Here is a 7,753-nt window from a genome sequence, read left to right as displayed (position 1 = left end):
GAGGGTGTGAAAAGAAAGGACTCTCCTACACTGTTGGTGGGAATGCAAACTCGGACAACCACTATGAGAAGCTGTGTGGATGTTCCACAAACTACTAAAAATGGAACTCCATATGATCTAGAAATTCCACCCTTAGAAATCTATCCAAAAGACACAAAAACATTAATTCAAAAGGACACCCACACCCCTATGTTTATTGCAGCATAGCTTATAATAGGCAAGCTAGGGAAGCAACCCAAATGCCAAAAAAATTAGATGACAGAATCAAGAAGATGTGGTATATTTACACCATGAAATATTACTCAGCAATCAAAAATGATAAATACATGCCTATTGCAGCAACATGGATGGAGCTTGAAGGGATTATGCTCAGTGAAATAAGCCAGAAAGGAAACGAAAAAATATCAAATGGTCTCATTAAAGGAGGAATGTAGAGGACCAAATAATAATAATAATAAAAAAAAGAAGCACCTATAATGAAGTAAAGTCAGTATCATCAGTCAACTATAGATCAGAGATATTTTGATGGGAAGGAGGAGGGAGAAGAATCAGGACAAGAGTGGGAAGAGCACAAGGGACTATGTTGATGGTGCACTGGTAAATTGGTGGTGGGAATTTGTACAATGAATTTCATACATTGTACAAAAATGAGGGATGATGTTAGAAATAAAGTTTAAAAACCTCTAAGTAGATCTACCTAGAGATTTATTATGAGAAGTTGACTTGTGATTATAGAGGTTGGCTTGTTCAATATATATACAGAACTGATAACTAATTTCCCAGTTTGAGTCAGAAGACTGTATGTTGATACACAATCTGTAAGAGTCAATGACTCAGTAGGAAAGTTTGCTTTCAGTTGGAGGAGAGTCAGTCTCTTTTCAGGTTAGCAACTTATTAGAGGGGGCTCACACACATTGGGAGGGAAATATACTAGCCTACTGAGTTAAATGTTAATTTTATCTAAAACACTACCAGAATGATGTTGGACCAAATATCTTTACACCCCAGGGTACAACAACATTGACACATACAACTAGCCATCACAGATGTCACTGGGTCTTACATTTCCAGGAATGATTTTATTCCATCTTCTCAATGCTCTACTGTCAAAGGTTCCTGTTCTTTTTTGTAGAAGAAGTTGAGGCTCAAGGATAAAGGAGCTTGTTCAGCTAAAACATGGCCCAAGAGAGGATATGACCTCTGACTTGTCTAACTCCAGTTGTATGTTTTGTTCATTAACCAAATGTAATTTTGCAGAAAATGGTCATGCATTTCATGAATGAAGAATACATGAATAAAAGATAAGTACTTAAGAAACAAAGTGGTTATTTTTTGGTTGGTTGGTTTTACTTTAGGGATTTCTGGAGCTGGCTTAAAGTTATAGAAAAATAATTTTTTGGAAATTTTCCATCTTTTAGGAGCATTGCATTTTCTGTCACTCAAGATGGGTAATAAGAATTGTGTCAATAAAACTATATACATTTAGGTGAATAGCTTCTCAAATATCTAACAGTTTAAGATCTAGTCAACAGATTTAGAAAATCCTTAGTCTAAGAAATGTCAATGCTATTTATATTTAAACACAATACAAAAGTTTTATTAACTATAATTGTTAGCTTTTGGCATTCATGTCTCACAACTCTACAGTCTCTTATATGTATTCCTTAAAAAAATAATGGTTAGCCTTTAATTTAGCACATCTTTCCCTCTGGATATTTTGTTTCTACTATTTTGAAGAATGGCATATTACAAATTTTCTAGAAACAATAATATAAAAGAAAAGCTATCTGAAGATGATAATAAAAATATGAAACAAATATCTCTAGGTGAATCTATCTATATGAAATTATAATATGTTAGCTTGAATAGAAGACAAGATAGATTCTTTCTCTTCACCTGTGTAACCACTACCATGTGAAGTTGCACTCTTTGCAGACATATAGTCATTGTTGACCACATTACTTACATGTGATGAGTGGAGAATGGTTTTGTGAAAGGCTCATCTCCACTTGGAGGATGTGGAACATCCAGAACTAGAGGAACTGTACTTTTGATGGACCCCAACTGGGATCCAAATAATGGATGTATGAAAAGGCTATAGTGTTACAAAAAGTGCTTGTTAGTTGGGCTAGAACAGAGGATCCCACTTCAGAAAAGTTTTGGTAAAGTCCTGGAGGTTCCTTTAAAGTCCACTGAAAATCCTTCTGAATTTCCTGAAAGAATTATGTAGGCATATAACACATACATAGATGTGAAACCGCATGCTCTGGAGAATGTTAGAATGGTTAGTGTGAAAGTCATTGCACAGAGCACTCTAAATATAAGGACTAAGGGCCAAGGTTGATTGTGCTATAGAAATGCTTTGGTCCAACTAGTTGAGTATATAATAGAATAATGGAAAGGAGACCTGGGCCTGCAATAGTATTTGTAGAAAGGGAAGTCAGGACAGCTTCCAAAAGAAAGAGAGAAAAGACAGTAAGAAAACCTCTAAGGACAGTTCAGTCTTAAGAGCTGTCCTGGGACAGGGAGGGAGGGAGGCAGGAAGGCCGCTGAAAGAACAGATGTATTGTTTAGAAACAAGAAAGAAGAGAATGTGTGAGAGAAATTAAATTAGTGGAAAGAAATTAAAAGCAGCCCATGAAAACAGAGAATGAGGGTACATGTAAACATAAAGACTGAAAATGGACAAAATAGGAGCCATGAAAGACCAAGGAGGGAAGAGAAAAGGTAAGTGGTTGTATACAATAATGGTTCAGATGAAGAGGAGCCCAAGTGTTCTATTCAATTTTAAAAAGGCATATTGCAGTAACCTCCCTTAGAGCCCCAGGAAACACTTGATGTGTGGATCATTTGATATAATTCTAGTAGCCATTGGAGCAAACTATTCCTGTCTACATTTTAAGTTAGGATAGGTTAGTAAGAAAAATGTACCCACCCTTGGGATTATGAGGAGGCCACACCAAAAAACCTTCCAACAACCATTATTACAGGTTCCTTTCTATGTACGAATGTTCAGTTCTACCCTTTGGTTGTGATTTCCTTAGCAAACCCATTTGTTTAAGAAAAAGACAAAGACCTAATCTTTCCTTTTGGTGAATGCTGACTAAATTAGTATTAACTACTAGAAATTTGATTGTGTGGAAGCTAATGTAAACTAATAACATGATTGTATGTTTTACCTTTTATATTGTAAAATATCGTTGCTTATAAATATGACTAAGAGGGATTTACCAACGGATCACCACAGAAATGGTGACAAGAATTGAAAGTGGGGAATTGAAATCATACCCATGAGGCACAAGCCATGGGGAAAAACTGGCTCCCCACCACCACCACCACCATGAAATCTGCAGTACTTGCTGGGTTTGTTGGTGGTACCAGACCTCAGTGAGTGCAGCGGGAGGGTGAGAGGGCTCACAGATCTCAAAATGGCTCTCATTGACAAAACAGAGCCATCTTGCATGGGCGGCCTTTGTTTAGGACTACTGGATACTGCAGGCGCATTCTGGGGTGAAATAGCTGCCACATGTGGCCTTAGAAGCTTTTTATTTCCCTTGTTTGTTAAAGGTCCTTGTTTTCCCCATTGTTGTTTCCTGAGCATGAGTGGCCTTGCAGTTGAGTGCATGGGTGAGAACACACTGACAGTGACCTGCCCTTTACCATGGCACTGTGCTTTGATTCTACATAGCACTATTACACTGCTCTACAGTGAAATTACAGAAGAAAATAATCATATTCTGTGAAGGCAGAGCAAAGACCACTCCAAAAAAAGGACATTTCAAAAAGTTTACCACTCAAATACAATTTCACAGATAAGAGGGTATGTTCTGTGCCCTGCCTACATGTTAAAGCACAGCAACATGAAGCAAGTTATAGCCACCACAGCCTGGGAGGTGACCCATATTGTACAGTAGGCCTCTCCTGACCTGCCCGCCTCTCCCCTCAGCAGTGTAGTTCATCAGTCTGCCTATTTTGCTCCCCATTCTCTCTGGTGAGTCCTCTCACCCACTGCACCTCTGGCCTGTACCCCAGTTCGGTATGTGTAAAAAAATAAATAAATCTTTAAAAAAAAAAGAGGGTATGTTCTCTGTTGTGAAGATCTAAATCAGAAAAGAGTAAGATCCAAGTTTTGAGGTGATATGATGCAGGTAGTGCAGTGCAGATATGAGGGTCCTGTAAAGATAGTTGTGCAGCAGAGGTAAGATCTAGATTCTACAGGATTCTGAGCATAGACAATTGAGCAAAAAGGAAGCTGAAAGTCGGAAACTGGTGGATGTGTTGGACTATGTAGAGAACTGTATTCAAAAGTGTTTAAATTATACTGTTGAGAAGTTTAAAATTTTTGACAATTCTCAGCACAAGAAAAAAATTGTCAGTATGTGTGGTGCTGGATCTTATCTGGGCTCATTGTGTTTACTTCAAAATATATACATATATTGAATCACTATGTTGTACCCCTGAAAGTAATATAATGTTGTATGTCAAATATATTGCATCAGGACATAGACAATCAAGATAATGAAAAGATGAGTCAGTTGGTAAAATTGTACAGGAAAGAAAATGTATTGATAGCACACTGTTTGGCCAAGAAGTGAAGACCTAGAATGTCAACAGTACTTATGCATCACATGAATAGTGAGATGCGGTATACTTATATTTGAAGTGACAGAAAAGAAGGGGCCTTTGGGATAGAGGTTACATTCTTTTTCTTCACACCCAGAGGTCAGCAGACCATAAAGGGACAAATAAAAAGACATTTAAGGGCTCCCCCCTGGTGGCGCAAAGGGTTAAAGCGCCACATTATGAAGCTCTCTGAAGCCTTGCAGCACAGTTCAATCCCTGGCCGGCAGGCGGGCTGAACCACATGGCGTGGAAGACTCCTCTAACTCACCCACTGCTCCCTTCAGCAGTGTGCTTTGTCAATCTGCCTGTTCTGCTCCCCACTCTTTCTCTGGTGAATCCTCTCATGACCCCTGCACCTCTGGCCTGTACCCCATTTCTGTAAGCATAAATAAATAAATTTTAAAAAGTAATAAATATTTGAGACAAGTTCTAAAATTTGAAGTGTAGAGGTAAATGTAGAAACCAAAAAAAGTGATAGCACCTGAAAAAGATTTTCAAGAACGGAGAGGAGAACAGGTGGACAGAGGTGAGCTATTGGACTAATTAATGTCACCTACATGTACTACTTTGATGGTTCAAAAGTTGATTTTAAATAGATAAGAGTTTCAGTAGAAATATCTATGATAAAAATGTTCCTGAAGCTGGTTTATAGTTGTATGAAAGTGTCTGTAAGAATCAGTAGGCATCAGAAGACTTGCTCCAATGAGGATCATTTTAGGAAGGTTTAATAAAAGGCTATTTGCTTAACAAAGGAGTGCTGGGTCTAGGCCAGCACTAGACTGTATACAGACACTGGTGTTAAGGACAAATGGGACCTCAGGGGAGAAAGCCAGCTCGGGACTGAGCTCTGATCTCTGGATGGGTCTTAGAAACTCCTGAAGGTAGTTTAGAGCTGGAGTGGGGAGAGCAGAGGATGAAGAGTGCATCTGAGGGGTACATTGACGACATTTGCCAGACAGCAATTGGCAGGAAAGGAAATGAGCAAAGGAAAGCATGAACTATAACCTAATAACTTACTTTCAACATGCTCAGCTGCCTGAGCCCGAGAGGCTATGCTGAATCAGGACGGAGCCATCTGTCTTCGTCCCTGTTTCTCTTCCTCTTAGTCCAATGATCTGGTCCCTGTGCAACTGGGTTCACTTTTGGAATTTGCAGATGCTGTTTACCTTCTTCTCACCCACTAAACTTTTATGTGAGCAGCATCATTTATCCTGAACTACTTGTCTGAAAGAGAAAGTATGGAATGTTTCATAATTGTACCAGCACGTCTTTACTGTTATATGCCAACTGTCTGACTTAGAGATAATGCTGAATATATGGCGTTACATTTATTTTTCTGTGAACTGAAGAAAAGTCTGCTTAAGTTTTCTATGAACATTATATAAGAAAAGTTATGTAAAGCAGCTAGTACAGAGCTCAGTAAGTGCTATTTACCCTTTATTTTACATAGGGAATATATAAAGTATTAAGAGCCTCTGTAGTGGGATGCTGAGAGTAAAGAAGAGAAACATTGAGACCTTATAGAAGGCAATGGGGCAAAAAAAAAAAAAAATGGGAAAAGTTAGTGGATTTTTTTTTCACTTTATAATGCAGGGAATGAGGTAATTATGATGCAAACACTGGTTTTCTCATTTTTAAAATAGGACAGATCAGGATAGTATCCATATGCTTGAATTGCTGTGAGCCTGATGTGCCCAGAAAGTGCTTAGCAATCTTGGGCACTGTGATAACTCGTGTTATTTTCAGGTAGTTTCCTGGGCCTTGCAACTTCCCCAATGCAAACTTCTTTTGACATTTCTTGTTGCCTTTTGGTAAAATAGAAAGAAAAGCTAAAGTATGCTTTTCTTCTCTGAGACAGCACTATGAAAGGGAACTAGAAAAATAACAGTGATAGTCAATCTTTAGAGAGGGTCTGTAGAGCATTTTTTGAGAAATGAAGAACAGAGAGGAAGGAAGAAACCTCTAATTTTAGAATATCCAGAGAAAAGTTGTTTTAGTGGACATATCTTGACAGTGAGACTAGGTATAATTTTCATACTTAAATTTATTTGATGTCCATCTGCAAGTTGCAATTGCCACCCAGATGTCTTGTGCATTTCCCGTGTTTTCTTGTAGTGCTGTGTATGGTACCTTAATGCAGTGGGTTAACTCACTACACTGGGCTAGTTTGATGTATGTCTTCAGCGTACTAGCAGGGTTCTGGCTAGCATTTCATCCACTTTGGGCAGTTATCTCCACCTTCATGCTTTTGTGAGAAACTTTTTGTCTTGTCCATTGATATCTTTGGTCTTTTTGAGCAATGTGTACTCCTGGTTGTGATGACAGTTGTGATCATGTGGGTAAATATCTTTACTGTATATTTATCCATGCCCATGATTATAAAGTAGAAATTCAACAAAAAAAGAATGTGAAGAGTATACAAAATGTTCATGGTATCTTCTCATTGTCAAGACAATGAGAAGTTCTCATACTTAAATTAGTGATAGATACTATTCATTTAGTCATTCAGAAAATATTCATTGAACATCAGCCATATTTCAGTAGCTATAATGTTGGGGAGAAGAATATAAAGATAAAAATACCTCTATCTTTTCAGGGTTTAGTGTCATATTTATAGAAATAGTTTAGGATTTTACATGTATGATCATCCTGAAGTAAACAATGTCAGTCTTTCAGCTACCAAAACATGTAAATGATTTGAAAAGTCTTCTTAAGTCAGAACCAGACTTAAAACACTTAAGTTTACCACACTAAAAAGGTCATCAGTATGACTTTCTTGGATTTCCAGAATTAGCTCTTAAAATGAAAAGACCCTGAGCCCTCCCTGGTGATGCAGTGGGTGGAAGTACAGCACTGAGAAGCTAGAGCCACTTCAGCATGAGTTTGACCCCTGTCCCTTGGGTGACCCACATGGCATGGCAATCCTCTCCTGACGCACCCGCTGCTCCCCTCAGCAGTGTACTTCGTTCGTCGATCTGCCTGTTCTGGTGAATCCTCTCACCGCCTTGCACCTCTGGCCTATAGCCCAATTCTGTGTGCATAAATAAATCTTTAAAAAAAGACAAAGAAGGGCCCTCCCTGGTGGCGCAGCGGGTTAAAGCACTGCACTGAGAAGCTAAAGCCACTTCCG

The sequence above is a fragment of the Condylura cristata genome, unplaced genomic scaffold (genome assembly GCF_000260355.1).
Source record: "Condylura cristata isolate star-nosed mole 26May11 unplaced genomic scaffold, ConCri1.0 scaffold00009, whole genome shotgun sequence".
Classification (NCBI taxonomy): domain Eukaryota; kingdom Metazoa; phylum Chordata; class Mammalia; order Eulipotyphla; family Talpidae; genus Condylura; species Condylura cristata.
Note: the sequence above shows the minus strand (reverse complement) of the source record.